The sequence below is a fragment of the Rutidosis leptorrhynchoides genome, chromosome 9 (genome assembly GCF_046630445.1).
Source record: "Rutidosis leptorrhynchoides isolate AG116_Rl617_1_P2 chromosome 9, CSIRO_AGI_Rlap_v1, whole genome shotgun sequence".
NCBI classification, from domain to species: domain Eukaryota; kingdom Viridiplantae; phylum Streptophyta; class Magnoliopsida; order Asterales; family Asteraceae; genus Rutidosis; species Rutidosis leptorrhynchoides.
This window is the reverse complement of record NC_092341.1, coordinates 352,612,027-352,634,644: the sequence shown is the minus strand read 5'-3', so window position 1 is coordinate 352,634,644 and position 22,618 is coordinate 352,612,027. Positions and strand designations below refer to the sequence as shown.

General features: G+C 33.8%; 1 protein-coding gene across 1 annotated transcript in view; it reads right to left on the bottom strand.

The window, feature by feature from the left end:
• LOC139869204 (uncharacterized mitochondrial protein AtMg00810-like) overlaps window positions 1-22,618 on the bottom strand; it is a 38,254-nt gene that overhangs the window by 15,003 nt on the left and 633 nt on the right. The window lies entirely within an intron of this gene.

The following is a 22,618-nucleotide window of genomic DNA, read 5'->3' as shown; positions in this document are numbered from 1 at the left end:
AGAAATGTTTTGGTAAAGAAGATCTCACTATTCCGTTAGACGAAATCCAAATCAATGAAAAACTTCAATTCATCGAAGAACCCGTCGAAATAATGGATTGTGAGGTTAAAAGACTTAAACAAAACAAGATACCAATTGTTAAGGTTCGATGGAATGCTCGTAGAGGACCCGAGTTTACCTGGGAACGAGAAGATCAGATGAAGAAGAAATACCCGCACTTATTTCCAGAAGATACGTCAACACCTCCAACTGCTTAAAATTTCGGGACGAAATTTATTTAACGGGTAGGTTCTGTAGTGACCCGAACTTTTCCATGTTTATATATATTAAATGAAATTGTTATTTACATGATTAAGTGTCTCCAACATGTTAAGCAATCAAACTTGTTAAGACTTGAGTAATTGAAATAGGTTTCATATAGACAATTGACCACCCAAGTTGACCGGTGATTCACGAACGTTAAAACTTGTAAAAACTATATATATATATATATATATATATATATATATATATATATATATATATATATATATATATATATATATATATATATATATATATATATATATATATATATATATATATATATATATATATATATAGTTAACATGATATTATGATAAGTAAACATATCATTAAGTATATTAACAATGAACTACATATGTAAAAGCAAGACTACTAACTTAATGATTTTGAAACGAGACATATATGTAACGATTATCGTTGTAACGACATTTAATGTATATATATCATATTAAGAGATATTCATACATCATATTATCATGATAATATAATAATTTAAAATCTCATTTGATATTATAAACATTGGGTTAACAACATTTAACAAGATCGTTAACCTAAAGGTTTCAAAACAACACTTATATGTAACGACTAACGATGACTTAACGACTCAGTTAAAATGTATATACATGTAGTGTTTTAATATGTATTCATACACTTTTGAAAGACTTCAAGACACTTATCAAAATACTTCTACTTAACAAAAATGCTTACAATTACATCCTCGTTCAGTTTCATCAACAATTCTACTCGTATGCACCTGTATTCGTACTCGTACAATACACAGCTTTTAGATGTATGTACTATTGGTATATACACTCAAATGATCAGCTCTTAGCAGCCCATGTGAGTCACCTAACATATGTGGGAACCATCATTTACCAACTAGCATGAAATATCTCATAAAATTACAAAAATATGAGTAATCATTCATGACTTATTTACATGAAAACAAAATTACATATCCTTTATATCTAATCCATACACCAACGACCAAAAACACCTAAAAACACTTTCATTCTTCAATTTTATTCATCTAATTGATCTCTCTCAAGTTCTATCTTCAAGTTCTAAGTGTTCTTCATAAATTCTACAAGTTCTAGTTTCATAAAATCAAGAATACTTCCAAGTTTGCTAGCTTACTTCCAATCTTGTAGAGAGATCAACCAACCTCAAGAAATCTTTCTTATTTACAGTAAGATATCTTTCTAATACAAGGTAATACTCATATTCAAACTTTGATTCAATTTCTATAACTATAACATTCTTATTTCGAGTGGAAATCTCACTTGAACTTGTTTTTCGTGTCATGATTCTGCTTCAAGAACTTTCAAGCCATCCAAGGATCCTTTGAAGCTAGATCCATTTTTCTCATTTCCAGTAGCTTTATCCAGAAAACTTGAGGTAGTAATGATGTTCATAACTTCATTCGATTCATACATATAAAGCTATCTTATTCGAAGGTTTAAACTTGTAATCACTAGAACATAGTTTAGATAATTCTAAACTTGTTCGCAAACAAAATGTAACAACCCAAACCAACCACCACTAAACCTCGTTAAATTTTAGCTAAAAAAAAAAAAATTTGCTGGCAGACTGTTTGCGCGCCGCGCGCCCCGGCTTGCGCGCCGCGCAAAAGCTGGCTGTTGCCGGTTGCCTTTAATGCGAAAAAGATGAGCGACTTCCCGACACATTTAGCCAAAACGCTTTTAACCGTACATTAATATATGTAAAACTAGCACATAACTAAGGTTTGAGCGAGTTTTACAAAGTGGGGCCCACACGTGCCCAAATTGCCACTAAGTGTAAGAATACAAGTTTAATACAAATTAGAGTTTCGATCACAAAAGTTTAATTGCCAAACGACACAACGAGCATGGTGTTTGGGGTTAAACTACCCAAGTCTCGGTCAAACTCCAAGCCAAAACCAAAAGCGCTTCTTAATCATCGAAGCGGGAAACTCAATCCAAGGTAATACCCTTACCCTTATCCACACACAAACCTATAAAAAGGTAAACAACGAGAGGGTAAGCAAAGCTTAGTGAGCACAATAATTATACATACACATATATAATCTACTTACTTGCATCACTTACACAACATCATACTCGGTTTAACAATTCGACAATCATGCAACAATATTATGCATATACCATAAACCGCAAATCCACAAGTAGCTAATAATACAAAAGCATACGATTCATAAATAAATACTTTCAATACATAACTCACGCAACCTTGGTTAACCAATTCGAGCAAGGGAAACGGTACATACAAGACCGTTGGAGTTCATAACATCCGTTAGTGCTACTTAATCAACGCGTAGTCACTAATCCCCCGGGTGATGTCTTAAACAATGCGACTCACTCACCCTTTACAATGTGGCGTCTTAAACAACGCGACGATTCCACATGCCATTCAATACGATGGATGGTGTCTTAAACAACGCGACATCCACTCCATTACATTGTGGTGTCTTAAACAACGCGACATCCACTTCTTTACCATGTGGTGTCTTAAACAACGCGACATCCACTTCTTTACAATGTGGTGTCTTAAGCAACGCGACAATGCCACATTCATACGACACAAATAAATACATTATATACACATACGCATAATTATTCCACTCACCTTAGCGCCAAGATGATGATTATGCACTTCCGATCTTCAAAGCAATCGTACCTAATACATAAGTACACATTCAATTACGCAACTAGTGGAATTAACCACAATACTTACACTTGAGCATTTAATGACCCAATATGCATTAAATAGCTCGACTATACCAAAACCGCCCATAAATGGCCAAGACTCAACTAACATCAATAAAGCTAGTGAATTAAAGTCTATTAACTTCAACTAGCATAAACTTAGGGTATTTCATACCCGTTTCATCCCTTTCGGTCAACCTTGACTCATTTGACCCATTATCAAGTCTTTCATCATTCATAAGAGTGCTAATGACTAGCAACTCAATTCAACACTTACAAAACCTCAAACACATGAATGAACTCTAGGTTAACACCCTTTGGGTCATCTTTCACCAATTTAACCCAACTAGGTCAACATTACTCATCTTGACCCATTTTAACACTTAACCCTAAAATCGGGTCATCTTTCGCCAAAAAAAACCCTAACATTAACCAAGTTAGGTCCTAAAACAACTTTTAACGCTAGGTTTGTGCATTAATCACAAGCATTACTATCCTAGGTTCATTTTGACCCATTTGACCAATTTAAAGTCAATACACCCATTTGGGTCATCCACACCCAATTAACACCCATTTACTTATATAAATGTGTGCTAGTAATTAACTAACCTATTAGGGTTCATAAACATCAATTAGTACTATGAAACCCTAGGTTAGTTACCATTTAGTCTTCATGACACAATTTACCCAAGAACACCCCAAAATCACTAATATATGGGTTTGATGTTCATCCTTTACTCCAAACCCTAACCCTTAAACAATTTACAACAAGGAATTAGGTTTAGAACTTACCGCCACAATCACCACGTAGCTAGTGACTAGATGAACAACTTTAGAACTCGCAATTCGACCCGAAATCGCCTCCTTCTTCCTTGATTCAAGCTCTCTCTCACTAAGTATCTCTCTCTCTCTAAAGTTTAGGTGGAAGGAGATAAGGTTGGTGGTAATGAAGCTATAACACTCCACAAACTGATCTTATGGCCTTTAGTTCGGATTCCATGTGATTTTTACCAAAATGCCCATGCCATAAATTAAATAAAAAGAGGTGAGCTGTCAGCTCGATTTCGCGCGGCGCGTGAGTGGGTCGCGCGGCGCGCACCCGCCCAGATCAGCTTCTTTCCTCGTTTTAAATTATGTAACGAAACCCCACCATCCGAATCACTTATAATTACATGTTCACAATAAAATACACGGGTCTTACACAAAAGTTAATCCTTCTAACTTGACTTTTAAAATCAACTAAACACATGTTCTATATCTATATTATATGCTAACTTAATGATTTAAAACCTGGAAACACGAAGAACATTGTAAAACCGGACATACGCCGTCGTAGTAACACCGCGGGCTGTTTTGGGTTAGTTAATTAAAAACTATGATAAACTTTGATTTAAAAGTTGTTCTTCTAGAAAAATGATTTTTCTTATGAACATGAAACTATATCCAAAAATCATGGTTAAACTCAAAGTGGAAGTATGTTTTCTAAAATGGTCATCTAGACGTCGTTCTTTCGACTGAAATGACTACCTTTACAAAAATGACTTGTAACTTATATTTACGAATATAAACCTATACTTTTTCTGTTTAGATTCATAAAATAGAGTTCAATATGAAACCATATCAATTTGATTCACTCAAAACGGATTTAAAATGAAGAAGTTATGGGTAAAACAAGATTGGATAATTTTTCTTGTTGTAGCAACGTGAAAATTGGTAACAAATCTATATTAATCATATCCGAGCTAATTTATATTGTATTATACATGTATTCTAATATATTATGTAATCTTGGGATACCATAGACACGTATGCAAATGTTTTGACATATCATATCGACCCATTTGTATATATTATTTGGAACAACCATAGACACTCTATATGCAGTAATGAGGGAGTTAGCTATACAGGGTTGAGGTTGATTCCAAAAATATATATACTTTGAGTTGTGATCTAGCCTGAGACATGTATACACTGGGTCGTGGATTGATTCAAGATAATATATATCAATTTTTTTCTGTACATCTAACGTTGGACAACTATTGTAGGTTACTAACGAGGACAGCTAACTTAATAAACTTAAAACATCAAAATGTATTAAAAGTGTTGTAAATATATTTTGAATATACTTTGATATATATGTACATATTTGTTATAGGTTCGTGAATTGACCAGTGGCCAAGTCTTACTTCCCAACGAAGTAAAAATATGTGAAAGTGAGTTATAGCCCCACTTTTAAGATCTAATATTTTTGGAATGAGAATACATGCAGGTTTTATAAATGATTTACAAAATAGACACAAGTACGTGAAACTACATTCTATGGTTGAATTATCGAAATCGAATATGCCCCTTTTTATTAAGTCTGGTAATCTAAGAATTAGGGAACAGACACCCTAATTGACGCGAATCCTAAAGATAGATCTATTGGGCCTAACAAACCCCATCCAAAGTACCGGATGCTTTAGTACTTCGAAATTTATATCATATCCGAAGGGTGTCCCAGAATGATGGGGATATTCTTATATATGCATCTTGTTAATGTCGGTTACCAGGTGTTCACCATATGAATGAATTTTATCTCTATGTATGGGATGTATATTGAAATATGAAATCTTGTGGTCTATTATTATGATTTGATAATATATATGTTAAACCTATAACTCACCAACATTTTTGTTGACGTTTTAAGCATGTTTATTCTCAGGTGATTATTAAGAGCTTCCGCTATTGCATACTAAAATAAGGACAAGATTTGGAGTCAATGCTTGTATGATATTATGTAAAAACTGCATTCAAGAAACTTATTTTTGATGTAATATATTCTTATTGTAAACCATTATGTAATGGTCGTGTGTAAACGGTATATTTTAGATTATCATTATTTGATAATCTACGTAATGCTTTTTAAACCTTTATAGATAAAATAAAGGTTATGGTTGTTTTAAAAATGAATGCAGTCTTTGAAAAATGTCTCATATAGAGGTCAAAACCTCGCGACGAAATCAATTAATATGGAACGTTTATAATCAATATGAACGGGATATTTCAGTAGTTGTTAGGATGCATTAATGAGTCTGGACTTCGACTGTGTCTGCATGTCAAAAGTTTTGCTTATCATTTCTAGTCGGAAATCATCTGCTTATCATCCTTAGGAAATTACCTGCTTATCATTCTTAGTCTAGACACATGTTACTGCATTGATTGCATGAATAGTGTATAGACAAATTCATATCTTAACGTATCTGTTACTGTAAACTTTGCCTGACATATCCCGTAAATTCGCCCGTAATCTACGAAATCTTTTGTTCTATATATATAGATATTCTATGTAATTAGAATACCACCGGATAGCCGAAAAATCCTTTATTCAATCGTACAAAATGGAATTCGTCATTAGTTCAAGTCACTCGGATTCCGAAATGGAATCCCACTCAAGCTCCGAAAGCAGTGTGACCGGAATGGATTAACCAATCAGTCATCATCTATTCTGGATGAATTGGGGATGGGTTCGTAGCCTCCTCAATAATTGGAGACAAGAAGAATGTGATCCCTTCCATCCACCACATTGCCCTCTTGGTGAAGAACCTGAAACACTTACCGGCGAACCTATCCGAAACACCATATCCACCTTCATTCCCAGGATATCTCGCAATGATTATATGATATCCCAAATTCTGAACCTTATTTATCCACTCGTTCTGACCGACAATTATTTCGGAGTAATAAGTCAACGAGCTTCGTGCCCGAGTTGTAGCCTTGGAAAATATGGTGCAAAACGTACCAGCTTCAACAACATCACCGGCACCAACAGTATCACCAACATCAATACCAGTACCACCAACAACCCAAGTTTCAACATCACACGCCTCAACATCTCATTATGTACCTCGAGCATAATCATCGTTCTATGAATCATTCTACATCATTTATCTTCGTTCTACATGACGATTATATAATTTCTAATGTTTTAGAGATTATTTATTCTAGTTCCAACCGAAAAATCAAATGAGATTAATATCATATTAACTCATAAATCCATGATTACATCTGAAGAAAATAAATATGCATATATGCTTTCATAAAGATTGTATTCTTTTGTACAAACTGTTAATGGTGAAAATATTTTAACGGGTAGGTAATACCCGAGGAATATTTGAATTTCATATTAATAAGTTACACTGTACATTCTTCGAATCTGATTCAACAGTCATTTACTATCCTACTTACATCCACAAATATACGAATCTGTTCACCACAGAATAACCATTTTTATTCAATTTCATATTTGGATTTTGACCTATCAGAATCCAACAAGTGGCATAATGAAGAAAACATTGGAAAAAAAAATTTGTTAGAAACAAACAAATTAACTATGAGAAATTTTGTTAAGAATCCACGCTAACAAAATCCTAGCTAACTGTTCCTAGCTAACTGATTACATTTTATTTATAGCAATTTATCTATTGCAATTTTAATTCTCACAATTTTATTTATCGTCATTTAATTTCTGTTATTTATTTTACGCACTTTAAATATCGGGACATGTATACAAGGTTTTGACATATCATATCGACGCATCTATATATATTATTTAGAATAACCATAGACACTCTGTATGCGTTAATGATCGAGTTAGCTATACATGGTTGAGGTCAATTCCAAAATAATATATATACGTTGAGTTGTGATCGAGTCAGAGACATGTATATAATGGGTCACGACACGTATTAATTAATTCGAATATAATACATTAAACTATATATGAATTATTGAACTGCTAACTGTGGACTACCAACATTGGACAATTAAAATGAATTAAAATATTGATTATAACATATGAAACTAAACAATTCTTCAAGTTTGCCACTTGATTTCATCTTAAACCTCATTTGTATCTTGACGATTACAATATGTGTTCAAACCTTTCATGATTCTTGAAAACACCTCAATCAAGAGGATGATTCAACCATACGTTATCTACGAGAAGAAAGATTTATGCATATAGTTATGCACCTGAAAAACTCTCGGAACCTGAGTAAATATTTAACACGTATCTGTGCTAGCTCCTTTGAAATTGTTATTACCGAAAATAACTTTGCAATCTCTTTCCAAAGTAGTAAATTTTGTCACAGCTTCAGTAAATCGATTTTGACTTTTCATTCGAGTAAACTCTATTATAACCTTGATAAATAAGTTGCCTTTCGTTATCATTACCGGAGAACCGTTTATATTCCACCACATTAGCAGTAAACTTACCAGCAACTTCATTGATCCCTGACCTTCCGAAGAGTCATTATATTCATTGAAACCTTATCATATACTCATTCACATCTTGTAACAGTAATTGTCATACCAATTACCGAGAATCAGTAATCAGTATTTTGAATCTCACAGCGTTTCTACCTCAACAGATATATGTATACATATAACCTTTATCTCTTAGAACTATGACCTTCTATTCTGAAATTTTGAAAAGCACCCAGTCTATGAATCAGTTCTCGAAAATTTTGAAAAAGCTGATGAAGCAGTGAAAACTGAAGACTACTTTAATAGTCAAAAGTTTGATGATAAAGAATGGAGTGTTGAAAAAGCTCAAAGATTTTAATACTGAAAAATGAATTGAGCAAACCATGAAGGAGACTCTGAACAAATCACAAGGACTAAACTTGTACATAAGGAATCCTGATGATTCTGTTCTGATGAAATCTTCAGCGAATACCTTGCTCCTTAATTAATCTAAATCATTGTGAATTAATTTCTTCATCACAATTTGATTCTAAAATCATAAGATATCATCGTATCTTTCATTGTAAATATCCTCAATATTTCTGAAGATATCTTCATAAATATTCTTGTTCGATATTATATATCTTCTCGCGTTATCAGTATTACATCATAAAAGAAACTGTATAGTTTCTATATTCTGTAAACCTTCGAGTTTAATATATGAATGTTTTTGAAGTAGTGTTGGGAACTGAAGCATGAGTTAGTATAATATAATGACACTTGATCAACGTGATTATATTACAGTAAGTCATGCTGAGTTTCTAATGAAACGTGATGATTCACAGACCATAACGTCATCATGTGCCATATTACACGACTCTTACATTCTATCTAATCTCTAAACACAACAAGAACATATTTTCTTGATAGTCCTATCTTTTCTCTTGATTTCTGGTAATTTAACCAATTAAGATCGTGCTATTACAATCTCTCTCTTAGAACATTAGTCATGTTCATTCGAAACTTCATACCTATGAATTCTGGACCATTATTCGCTTGACTTAAAGTCGAAAAGAGAAAACAAAAAGGATGGAACTCCAAAATATAAAGGAAACGAAGGGAGTAGATTTATAGTGAAATATCTGATAAAGAAATCAAGGCAGATTTCCGTAGTTAATTAGAGAGATCTTAATTTCCTTAAATCTCGAAGAATCAGATATTATAGATTCCAAGATTTTTTTTGAATCCCTTGAACTCCGGAAATCAATCACGTCTACGTCAAAATATATGACAAGACTTTATTTTCTCATTTCGTTCTTTTGTGATAGCTTCACTCGTACGCTTCAAATAATCGAATTATTTTATCCGTATTACTCAATAATGATAAAACTTTATTTATCAACTCATATTCGTCATGAAAACATTCTTATTGTTAGCCATGACGACCTCGATCAAATTTCGGGACGAAATTTCTTTAGAGAAAATTGCGCGGATAGTCCCTGTGGTTTGTAGCACCCAGCGTGGATAGACAAAGTTGGTGATTTAAGTGTGGATAATCCTTGTGACTTAAAAGTGGAGCAAGGATAGCCCAGTTCATTAACAATGTTAACTTTTTTCGTTAAAATTAGTCATGTGACAAGCATGTGAGGGTATTTCAGTCATGTTCTCTCACATGGAGTGAACAAGAGGACATTTTCGTCAATTTCGATCCCTTTTGGTCCATTGATTGACCAACCCACCCTCTCTTTATTCATGTCTTCTTCATCTTCTCTGAATCAAATGAAATTAAATCCTAATTTAAATCAATACTCATCTCCTATATGGAATTCAATATTAACTACTCACACCATTTGAATCGGTTACAGCCGTAAACAAATTTAAATCGTTACCATCACACCATTTGAGATTTGGTTGCATCCGAATCAATAACCAACAACCATTAAATCTAATCTATAACATTTTCAATATCTGGTACCAATTTTCAACCGATTCTGTTCTTGTTGATAAAAAAAAACACGTAACAACAAATTAAAGCTGGAAATCGATTGCTATGTGTTCCTAGTACTTTTAACGGTAAATGTGAAGACTCGGGAGCCAAATAACATCACAAATTCAGAATCTATGAAGAACAGGCACAAAAGCTTGATATGAACTTTCAAATAAAATATGATTTCTGGATGTTTTCAGAGGATTAATTCAACAAAAAAATTGTTGGAAATCATGTCACGAACACTCGACAACAGTTTTAATCATCTAACAATCACTAAATCTTTTCAATTTATTAGTTGACTTTTGTTGACCGGACGGAAAGCTCCAGATCTGGGACGATTTTGTTGATGTTTTGATTATGATACACGAATCTGATGTAGAATTTGATTGATTAAAATGAATCATGAAGTTATTAAAATGATGATGAACTTGAAGGTCACGAACATGGGTGTTTATGAGCTTGATTTTGATATATATATTTTATTATTTTCATAATATGATTTTGTTATATTTATTTTATTATTTCATAGATTGGGTTTTGAAGTGGATCTTCAAATTTTGTTTACCAGTGTCGGAGGTAGATCTTAAAAGTTGAATTGGGTTTACAAAATTTAAAAGTGAATGGTTAATAATTAATATTGAATTGGATTTAAGATATAGGATATGAGTATTTATTTTAATTGGAATTTAATTTGATATGATTTAGGTAAGATGAAGGTAAAAATAAAGGGTGGGTGGGTTAATAGATCAGAGGTGTTTGTATAAATTAGGATGATAAAGATTAAAGGGGATGAAGGAGATGAAAATTTGTAGATTTATTAATTTAAATTTATTCTATATCTATATTTAAATTTATATTTATTTATTTATTAAATATAAATATAATAAATTGAGTTGATGAAATCCCTGTAAATGACATAAATATCCTCACATGACTAATTTTAACAGAAAAAGTTAACAGTGTTAATGAACTGGGCTATCCTTACTCCACTTTTAAGTCACAGGGACTATCCACACTCAAATCACCAACTTTGTCTATCCACGCTGGGTGCTACAAACCACAGGGGCTATCCGCGCAATTTTCTCATATCTTTAACGGGTAGGTACTGTGACGTCCCGAAAATTTTTGACCAAATTTAAAATTTATTCCTATATGGTTTCGACATGATAAGCAAAGTGTATTTAAATGAATCTCAAAAATTTTGAACTGTTTCATATACTCAATTGACCTTCGACTGCTCTCGACGATTCACGAAACATTATTTATTAATAAATAAATATATATGTATATATGTATAAATATATATATATATATATATATATATATATATATATATATATATATATATATATATATATATATATATATACACACACACATATCAATATATATATACATATATAAATGTAAATATATATAATAATTGGAAATAATAAAATTTAATCATTAGAACTAAATATGTAAAATAATATACAAGGTAATAATAATATTATTAAAATAAAACTATATATAAGTGTATATGACTTCTATAAGTAATTATTTGGATATGTATATTACAATATATAAAAGGTTTAACTATTAAATGTTATAATTATTAAAAAATACATGATTAATAATATGTAATATTGATATATCAAATTTAATTGCAAGTTAAAATACTATTAATGTTATTACTTTTATTAAAATAAATATTGTTAGTAAAAATCAATAATAGATATGAAATTTGATAAGTAAAAATTGTTATTTTTAATATTGTTAACATTAATAATATGAATGCTATTATAATTAGCATTATTATTAGTATCATTAATAGTACTATTATTATCATTTCAATTATGTTTATCATTTTTAAACCTATCCTTTTATTTAAAAGTCTCCAATTATCCTTATTATCATATCGATATTTTCTATTACACTATATTATTCGATATTATTATTATTAATGATTATTAGTATTTTTGTCTATATATTTATAATTACAAACACGATCATTATGAATATTAGAAAATAAAGTATTTATAAAATTAATATTATTATCATTTGATTATTATTAATATCAATATTATTTATTATTATTATTAATATATATAATTATTATTATTATTTGTATTAGTGATATTATTATCAGTATTATTATTTCTATTATTAGTACTTGGATTATTATTAATATTATTAATAATATACTTATTATTTTATAAAAATTAATTACGGATCAAACAAGAATGGAATCAAAATCAGTTACACTTAACTATCAAACTGTATCATATTTTGTTTTGTGTCTATCCTCTGGTACAAATCGATTCCATTTAATCAGTAATAAACAAAGTTAGTACAAATCAAATCGTTTTTTTTTTATTTTTCTTCTGTTTGAGTGAACATTGGATGTCGATTCAATTAGGCTATAAAGTCAATCAATTCCAGTTGTATATAATACGAATTGACATTATATAATCAACCATCACTTACAATTTCCTTTTACAACCTTAATTAAATTGAATTTAACAGAAAAATCGAGGAACCAGTCGACTGCCCTGTTTTTACTTTCATTTTTCAAACAGCTAAATTTTTTAACAAATTTCAAAAATTATAAATACATTTTTGTTAGGAATTTGTTAATAAAGATATCTGCAAAACCCTAAGTTCCAATTCATATTTTCGAGTTCTAATTTAGGAGTCAAAGATTGATTGTCAAAAGTCAACAGGTTTGTTCATCGAAAAATTCAAGTTCTATTTGATGTTTTAAGATAAATTAAGGATACAGAAAGTTTCTAATAACGATTTGAAACATCTTTCATATTATGATCGTAGCCTAAAACAGCTTCAAATTCAAAATTGACGATTGAGTTAGAAAGGTGTTCTTCGTGTCTGTGGTATTTTTTTTTATTTCTTTTTCGTTTCTGTTAATGTATATAAATCATTACGTTTATTGTTAATCAATTACAAGTCCTAAACAATTGAATTAAACTCTGTTAAGATTGATACTTGGTCGATCTAATTTTGAAGTTGAAGGAGAAAATTTAAACAGAAAAATAAGCCGGGTTATTTACAATTAGAATGGGATATATTCAGAAAAATCAGAAATTGATCAATGGTTAGGCTGTTATGTTGGTTAGCGTGAGGTCTAGGGTTCGATCCCTGCTTGGTGCAATTTTTTTTAAAGGCTTCTCTAAGGTTCGTGAATCCGAGGCCAACCTTACACTTGTTCAATGTCGTCATATGTATTTTTACTATAAAATACAGAATAGTGAGTTCATTTGCTCCCTTTTACTCTTTACATTTTTGGGACTGAGAATAAATGCGCTGTTTTTACAACTGCTTTATTAAATGCTTTTGAAATATATTTTGAACTGCGAATACATGAAATGTTTTTTATAAATTTTTGACGAGAAAGACACAAGCAAAACATTCCTCGAATGAATTATTATGCAGGCAGAAGTTCTGTGGATTATTATTGAATTATGTGGACATGATAATTGCCACCAATTGATGTGAATAATTTTCCCCTGATTATCATTGCTTGGTAACCTAAGAATTAGAATCGAGTATGGCCCTAATTCATGCGAATCCTAAAGGTAGCTACTGGGTTTAACACCCCCACCCAGAATGTTCACTAGACGGAAGAGCTAGTGGGCGTGGTGTTTAGTACTTCGAAGATTATATATTATACATACGAGATGTTCTGTTTTGGGGATATTATTGATGTGCATTATATGTTAAGGTCGGTTACCATGTTGAGAAATGAAATCGAAATGAATGTTATGTATCGAGAGAATAATTTTTATACACAGGTTATGTGTATTAGTTTTGTGCACGAGATATGTGCACGATTATTTAAAAATCACGAGGCAACCTACGGGGGAGAAAAGGATACAAACCTACTCTGCTAAGCATTATGAAAAATGGTTTCGTACACGAGATAGGTGTACTGTATTTGAATCTTGTGGTCTATCAAAATGATGAATTTTATTGTTTACGATAAACTTATGAACTCACCAACCTTTTGGTTGACACTTTAAAGCATGTTTATTCTCAGGTATAAAAGAAATCTTCCGCTGTGCATTTGCTCATTTTAGAGATATTACTTGGAGTCATTCATGACATATTTCAAAAGACGTTGCATTAGAGTCGTTGAGTTCATCAAGATTATTATTAAGTCAATTATAGTGGGATATATTATGAAATGGTATGCATGCCGTCAACTTTCGATGTTATGAAAGTTTGTCTTTTAAAAACGAATGCAATGTTTGTAAAATGTATCATATAGAGGTCAAGTACCTCGCAATGAAATCAACTATTGTGAATCGTTTATAATCGGTATGAACGGGGCATTTCAACATTGAGCTTGAAACACATCGGCTAAATTAGCATCAATGGTTGGGGTACTGTTCCGTGCATAAGTGTGAAACTTTGGACATTGGTTCACATGGTGACCATCAATTCTACATAAATGACAATGAGGGGTACGAGGATTTCCACGTCTCAGTCCACGATAAGAGTAAGATCCTCGAGTACTTGAGTTTCCACGACCTCGAGAGGCATTTGAAGAAGTATTATTAAGCGCCACAGGAGTTACAACCGAATCATTGACAGACTGCAAGAACATCTCGTGTCTTTAAAACTGAGACATTAAATCATGGAAGTTTGATCGAGGGAGTTTTAACCTCTAAGTAGTAGAAAACGTGTCAAACGACGAACCAAGTTCACATAAAAACAGTGAATTATGTCATCTTCTTCAAGAGGATGACCAATTGCTTATAGCTGATTATAGATCACTTTAAACTTACATGAAAATTCAGGAACAGTGGAGGATCCTTTCTTGAGATAAGAGAGTTCAAGTGCCGACCAAACAACAGAATCGAGATAAGAGAATCATGAAGAGTATCAATGTGTTCAACAGAATCGTGGCAATAAGAGAGTTCAAGTGCCGACCAAACAACACGAGAAGTCGAATGCACAAGTGTTTCTACCATTGATTCTTCTCGATAATGAAGATTGAATTATGATAAGTTCATGTTGGTCACCTGCAATCCAAGAAGCATAGGCAGGGTTCGCAGAAGATTAATCACCAAAAGTGAGGATCAGTTCAGGTTGAGGAATGGAGCCGTCAATATAACCAGTGAGTTTTTGATATTTTTACCAGAGGCGTCATTTTCTTGTGCCATAGAAGATAGTTGGTGAATTTTAGTTTGATTGTATGCATATGTTGGATGGTTGCAAGAGGGAGAGTGGAATCGATGTTATCGACTAAAGAAGAAGAATCACCACCCATGTTTAGTCGATTAATTATTGAAGAAAAAAATCAATCGATACTTAGGAAATAAAACGACGGCTAGGGTTAAGTGGGAGGCTGATTCCATATGGGATTTAAAAAAGCACACCCTTTTGTGTGTCTTTGTATGAAATCGATTTCTATATATACTAAAAGAGACCAAGAATTTGGCCGTTTTCTTTGCGTATTGGTGTCGTATTACACTACTTAAAAAGGGTTATATAATTTAAACTTGAAGGGTAGTATTGATAAATGTTTAGGGATACAAATTGTGCATGAAAGATAATTTGGGGAGGTAATATGTAACTATCTAATCTAATATATAAAAAAAGAAGTAAAAGGCAGAAGGTGTTCCCTATTCGAGCTACCCGGGAGGTCAAGTAATCCGACCACATACTCTAATGTACGCAGTCCAGCAGTATTACTCTGTGGTTGTTTCCAACCCATCCCTAGTCACCACTAAATATTCGTCCTAGACTGGATTCGAACCTCAGACCTTTTGCAAAGAACTCGGGGCGCCAACCACTTGAGCTATCTAGTGATGGTTTAATTTAATATAAGTCATTAAATAAAACTCACTCAATTTTTTAACGGAATTTATATTTTTTTCGCCGCGTGTTAAATTTCTCCTTCATCATCGTTCAACTAGAAACAATTTTACGAACAAAACACAACTAATTATCTTCGAAATGGAACTTTTTTTTTAAAAAAAATAAAGCATTTTAAATCAATTATATATATATATACACACACACACACACACACACACACACACACACACACACACACATACACATTAACTAATTATATCAAGTAGATAGCTAGAGCAAGTGGTAAGTTCATGAGTTTGTAAATGAAAAAAAAAATTGAAGTTCGAGTACTTCAACCCCCTTTTTTACGTAGTTTTATTCTGTTTTTGCTCAACATTAGTTTCATAAAAGACATTATAATGTTCCACCGCAACGCGCAGACCATTAGATATATAAGGTACCAAATGAAATATATTCAAATACAATCGCATCAACGCGTGGTAGAATTTTTTCTAGTTATATATATGATACTACAATGTTTGATCAACAAGCTAATCATTAAGGATATACAAAATATCTACAACTAAATAATAGATAGATACAATATATTCCTAACTTGGAGGATATGATATATACGAGATATATAATATACTAGTGAAATGACCTACGAAATCACGAGTTTGTTAAAATGAAACAATTTAATCACATGTTTTAGGTATTAAATTAATGTAAATGCTAAAGTCATTTATTTTAATAACGCGTTTGACTACGAAACTTGTCGTTATTTTTATAAATATATAAAGACATGTATTTTCGCATACATATGTAATGTAATAAATTTCGTAAAGAGAATCCATATTTGAATATTAATAATATAATAATTATATGTAACAAACCAACCCCTTATCCAACCGTAAACAGCACTTTTTTTTTATACAGGGTAGTGCGCGGCGCGCAGATGGCCTGGCAGCCCGCTGTCCGGATTTTCCAATTTTCGATTAATGATCTCCCACTTCCCGCTACTTTTAGACGAAACACTTTTTACAACACATTATAATATAAAAAACTCACATGATTCAATAATAAAATAAGTTTTACGAAACGGGGCCCACATCGACCTGAAATACGAGTTTCATACAAAATGTAAATTTCGACCACACTAGTTTAAATTCCAAACGACACTAGAGCATGATGTTTGGGGGTTAAACTACCCAAATCTCGGTCAAACTTCAAAAGCTAACGCATCCAAAAAGCGTCCCCTATCAAAACAAAGCGGGATCACTATTCCAAACGAACGCCCTTACCCTTCTCCACGCCGGAGCCTATAAAAAGGTAAACAACGAGAGGGTAAGTAAAACGCTTAGTGAATGCAATAATTATACATATACATATATAACTTACTTACTTGCAATCACTTATACCAAATCCGCATACATACTAGCAATATAATTAGCATACCCTCATAATGTATAACGCTAAACCCTTGATAACATAAGCTAGTATAACAATAGCATATAACACAACAATACAATATGCTACAACACTAAACACAATCATTGATGTTCACAACATCCATTAGTATTCAAATTCCAAGGCTAGCCCTATGAATGGTATCGTCAACATCGAACTTAATCCCCATTCATCCTAATAAATGTGGTATCGTCAACATCGAACTTAAACCCACATATAAGGTATCGTCAACATCGAACTTAAACCCTCATCAAACAAACGTCACTACAATAGTGGTATGGCTTCGTCAACATTGAACTTTAAATCCATACATGAGGTATCGTCAACATCGAACTTAAACCCTCATCAAAATGAACAAACAATATACTCTAGGATATGGTATCGTCAACATCGAACTTCAACCCATACTCCACAAGCAAATAAATCATATACATACATATATAATTATTCTACTCACCTCAATGCTTTTGGTGAATTAGAAATCAAGCTCACAACCTTCAATGCAACGTACCTAGTACATTATGTATATAATTAATATACAATTCGTTGGACTAAACACCAACAACGCACTCTTGTGCTTTTAATGACTTAAATGCATTAGTTGACCAATTATACCAAAACCGTTCATTTAAGGTCAAGACCCATCATAAATCACTAAAAGCTAGTGATTAAGGTCTAACAACACCGACTAACACAAACTTAGGACATCTCATACTCATCTTGCCCAACTAGGTCAACAATTACCCATTTAATCATTTTAAAGTTAACACACCCAATTCAGGTCATCCACTAACCCAATTAACGCACTTTCACATAATATCTAAGTGTGCTTGTAATTTACTAACCAATTAAGGCTCATAAATACCAATTAATACTTTGAAATCCTAGGTTAGTTACTATTGAGTCTTCATGACTCAATCTTACCCAAGAACACCCAAAATCACCAAATATGGGTTTTATGTTCACCATTTACCCAAACTCTAACCCTTATATAAATTAAAGTAAGTAGATCAAAGTTAGGACATACCACTACAACCAAAACGTAGCTAAAGGCTAGATGAACAACTTTAATACTCGAGCTAAGACCCGAAACTGGCTTCTTATTCCTTTGCTTGAGCTTTCTCTCTCTTAAATAGTTTCTCACTCTAAAATTGAATGGGAGAGATGATAAGGTTGGTGGATGTGAACTAACTACTCCAACCAGCCTTTTAGTGGCTTTAAATCCGGCTTCAAGTGAAAAGACCAAAATGCCCCACGTTCAATTTAAATTAAAAAGAGAAATCTGTCCACAGCATTAGTGCGCGGTGCGCACACTTACCCTTGCGCGGCGCGCATAAGGGCCTGGGCAGCCTCTGACCACAGTTTAATTATATACAGCTCCCCACACTATATGCACCCTATTTACAGTTCTGTACAATAATTGTTCGGGTCTTACAACTCTCCTCCACTTGAATCAGAGCGCGTCCTCGCGATCCAAGTCGCATGACAAGAGGGAAGATAAACTATCACAAACTCTTCGGGCTCCCAAGTAAACTCAGAACCTTTACTACGACGCCATCTAACTTTATAAGTTCTCACTTATTTTTTCCTCAACCTTTCACCTTTTCGTCGAGTATCGCAATCGGCTCCTCAACATACTCTAATTTGTTGTTTAGTTTAATTTCGTCTAATGGCATCCATGAAGAATCATCCGCAAGGCACTTACGGAGATGGAAAATATGAAATGTGTTGTGGATCCCCGCAAGCTCTTCGGGTAATTCGAAACGATACGCAACTTCACCAACACGAGCCAAAATCTTAAATGGCCCAATGAACCGAGGAGCTAACTTTCCTCGTTTTCGAAACCGAATAATACCCTTCCATGGCGAAACCTTAAGCATCACCATGTCACCTTCTTGGAACTCAATCAATCGCCTATGTTTGTCGGCATACGACTTTTGTCTATCTTGTGCCGCTTTCAAATGAGTCCGAATCATCTCAATCTTGCTATTCGTCTCTAAAACCAAATCGGTACTCTCGATTTCTCTTTGACCCACTTCACCCCAACAAATTGGAGTTCGACACCTACGCCCATAAAGCATCTCATAAGGTGGTATCCCGATACTAGTATGATAACTATTATTGTACGAGAATTCCACCAATGGTAAGTGCTCATCCCAACTACCACCGAAATCAATTATACACGCCCGTAACATATCCTCCAATGTTTAATTCGTACGTTCGGTTTGTCCGTCCGTTTAAGGATGATACGCCGTGCTCATTCTCAATTGTGTACCCATATCTTCATGAAACTTATTCAAAAACCGAGATGTGAAACGAGTATCCTGATCCGAAATAATAGATATAGGAACCCCATGTCTCGATATCACCTCCTTGATAAATAACTTTGAAAAAGCCTCCGACGATATCGTTTCCCGAATGGGAAGAAACAAAGCACTTTTCGTCAACCGATCAACTATCACCCAAATCGTATCAAATTGGGTTCTCGCCGTCTTTGGTAACTTTGTAATGAAATCCATGGTAATGTGCTCCCATTTCCATTTCGGGACTTCCAACGGTTGTAACTTACCATACAGCTTTTGGTGTTCGGCCTTAACTTGCAAACACGTGACACATTGTTCAACATACTTTACAACATCACGTTTCATGCCCGGCCACCAATACTCTTTCTTTAAATCAAGATACATTTTTTTCGGGTCCGGATGAATGGAATACTTTGACTTATGTACTTCATCAAGTAGCACTCGTCGGAAATCTCCCATTCTAGGCACCCACACCCTTCCTTGAAAAGATAACAAACCATGTGGACCTAAGGTAATAAACTCCGTTTGGCCCACGATTCGTTCCTCGTGTTTGTTGTTAACAAAAGCTTCAATTTGTATCTCACCAACCTTTACAAGAAAATCGTTAGTAATAATCATGCGTAACGATCCTACTCATATCGCCGAATGTTGACTCTTCCGACTTAACGCATCCGCAACCACGTTCGCCTTACCCGGATGATAAATTATTTCACAATCTTAATCTTTTACCACATCCATCCACCTATGTTGATGATAATTCAAATCTCGTTGATCAAAAAGGTGTTTTAAGCTCTTGTGATCCGAATATATCGTACACTTGACACCATACAAATAATGGCGCCAAATTTTCAATGTATGAACAACCACCGCCAACTCAAGATCATGAGTCGGATATCTCGTTTCGTGTTCCTTTAATTGTCGAGAGGCGTACGCGATGACTTTACCTCTTTGCATTAGAACACACACGAGCCCATTTAAAGACGCATCACAATAAACCGTCATGTCTTCTACCCCTTCCGGCAATACTAACACCGGAGCTTGACACAACTTCTCTTTTAACAATTGGAAAGCAATTTCTTGCTCATTAAATCTCGCGTTCTTTCTCGTCAACATCGTCAATGGAGAGGCGATCTTAGAAAAGTCTTGGATAAACCGACAATAATAATCGGCCAATTCGAGAAAACTTCGAATTTTCGTAGGCATAGTCGGTCGTCCCCAACTTTTGACCGTCTCAATCTTCCCCGGATCTACTTGAATACCATCTTTGTTCACAATATGGCCAAGGAATTGAACTTCCCTTAGCCAAAATTCACATTTGGAGAATTTTGTATACAATTTCTCCTTCCGCAACGTCTTCAACACGCTACGCAAATGATGTTCATGTTCCTTCATAATCTTCGAATAGACAAGTATGTCATCAATGAACACAATCACTGACTTGTCCAACATAGGTTGGCACACTCGGTTCATAAGATCCATGAATGCCGCCGGTGCATTTGTAAGACCAAAAGGCATAACTACAAACTCAAAATGTCCATGACGCGTTCGAAAGGCCATTTTCTCAATATCTTCCTCACGGACCCGCATTTGGGGATAGCTGGACCGTAAATCAATTTTAGAAAAATAAGTCGCGCCTTGGAGTTGATCAAACAAATTGTCAATCCGAGGCAATGGATAGCTATTCTTGATCGTCACTTTATTCAACTCCCAATAATATGCACATCCGCATACTACCATCTTTCTTCTTCACGAATAAAACCGGAGCGCCCCATGGTGAAGCACTCGGTCAAATAAAACCCTTTTCAAGCAACTATTGGGTTTGATTTAACAACTCTTGCATCTCCGTTGGTGCTAAACGATAGGGAGTTTTAGCAATGGGAGTAGCACCCGGAACCAACTCGATGCGAAATTCAACTTGTCTTTCCGCCGGAACACCCGGTAATTCATCCGGAAAAACATCTTCGAATTCACTAACCACCGAAATTTCACGAATGGATGGTGGCTCTTCACGAGTATCAACTACATGAGCAAGAAAAAGCCATGCCACCACTACTAAGAAAATGACGTGCCCGTGCAATAGTGCATAATGGCACAAGTCTTCTCCATTTCTCGCCGTGAATAATTAACTCTCTCCCACTTGGGGTCTTCACACGAATAGATTTTTCATGACATGCAATATCGGCTCTATGACGATCGAGCTAATCCATACCAACGACAATATCAAATTCACCCAAGGTCATCGGGATAAGATCAATTTTAAACATTTCGGAACCAAACACAATATCACAATCGTTACAAACATCAACCCCTAGCACCGTCTTACCATCTGCTATTTCAACTTCTACCAGATGACTTAACTTAGCTAAAGGTTTATCAAGCTTAGACACAAAACGCGGAGATACAAAAGATAAATTAGCACTGCTATCAAATAGTATCCTTGCCGGATTAGAGTTAACCATGAAAGTACCTGATATAACTTTGTTGGATTGCTTAGCCTCTTCATTCGTCATCAAATAATTTTGTCCTCTAGCCGTACCCGCCGCCTTTTCTAACCGTTTGACATGGTCGGTGTTTAAATCGGGACACTCCGACTTTCGGTGTCCTTCTTTGTTGCAATTAAAACAAGTGAGTTTATTTGTCGAAGAAGGCTTCGTACAATCTCGAGCCAAATGACCTCGTACCCCACAATTGTAGCAAGTAGGGATAAAGTTCCCAAAACCTCCCTTCTTTACACTATTTACACTTTCGAAACCCTTCTTGCTTTTCTTGTTGGAAAAGTTCGAATGGCTCGAACCTTCAAATTTTCTCTTTGAGAA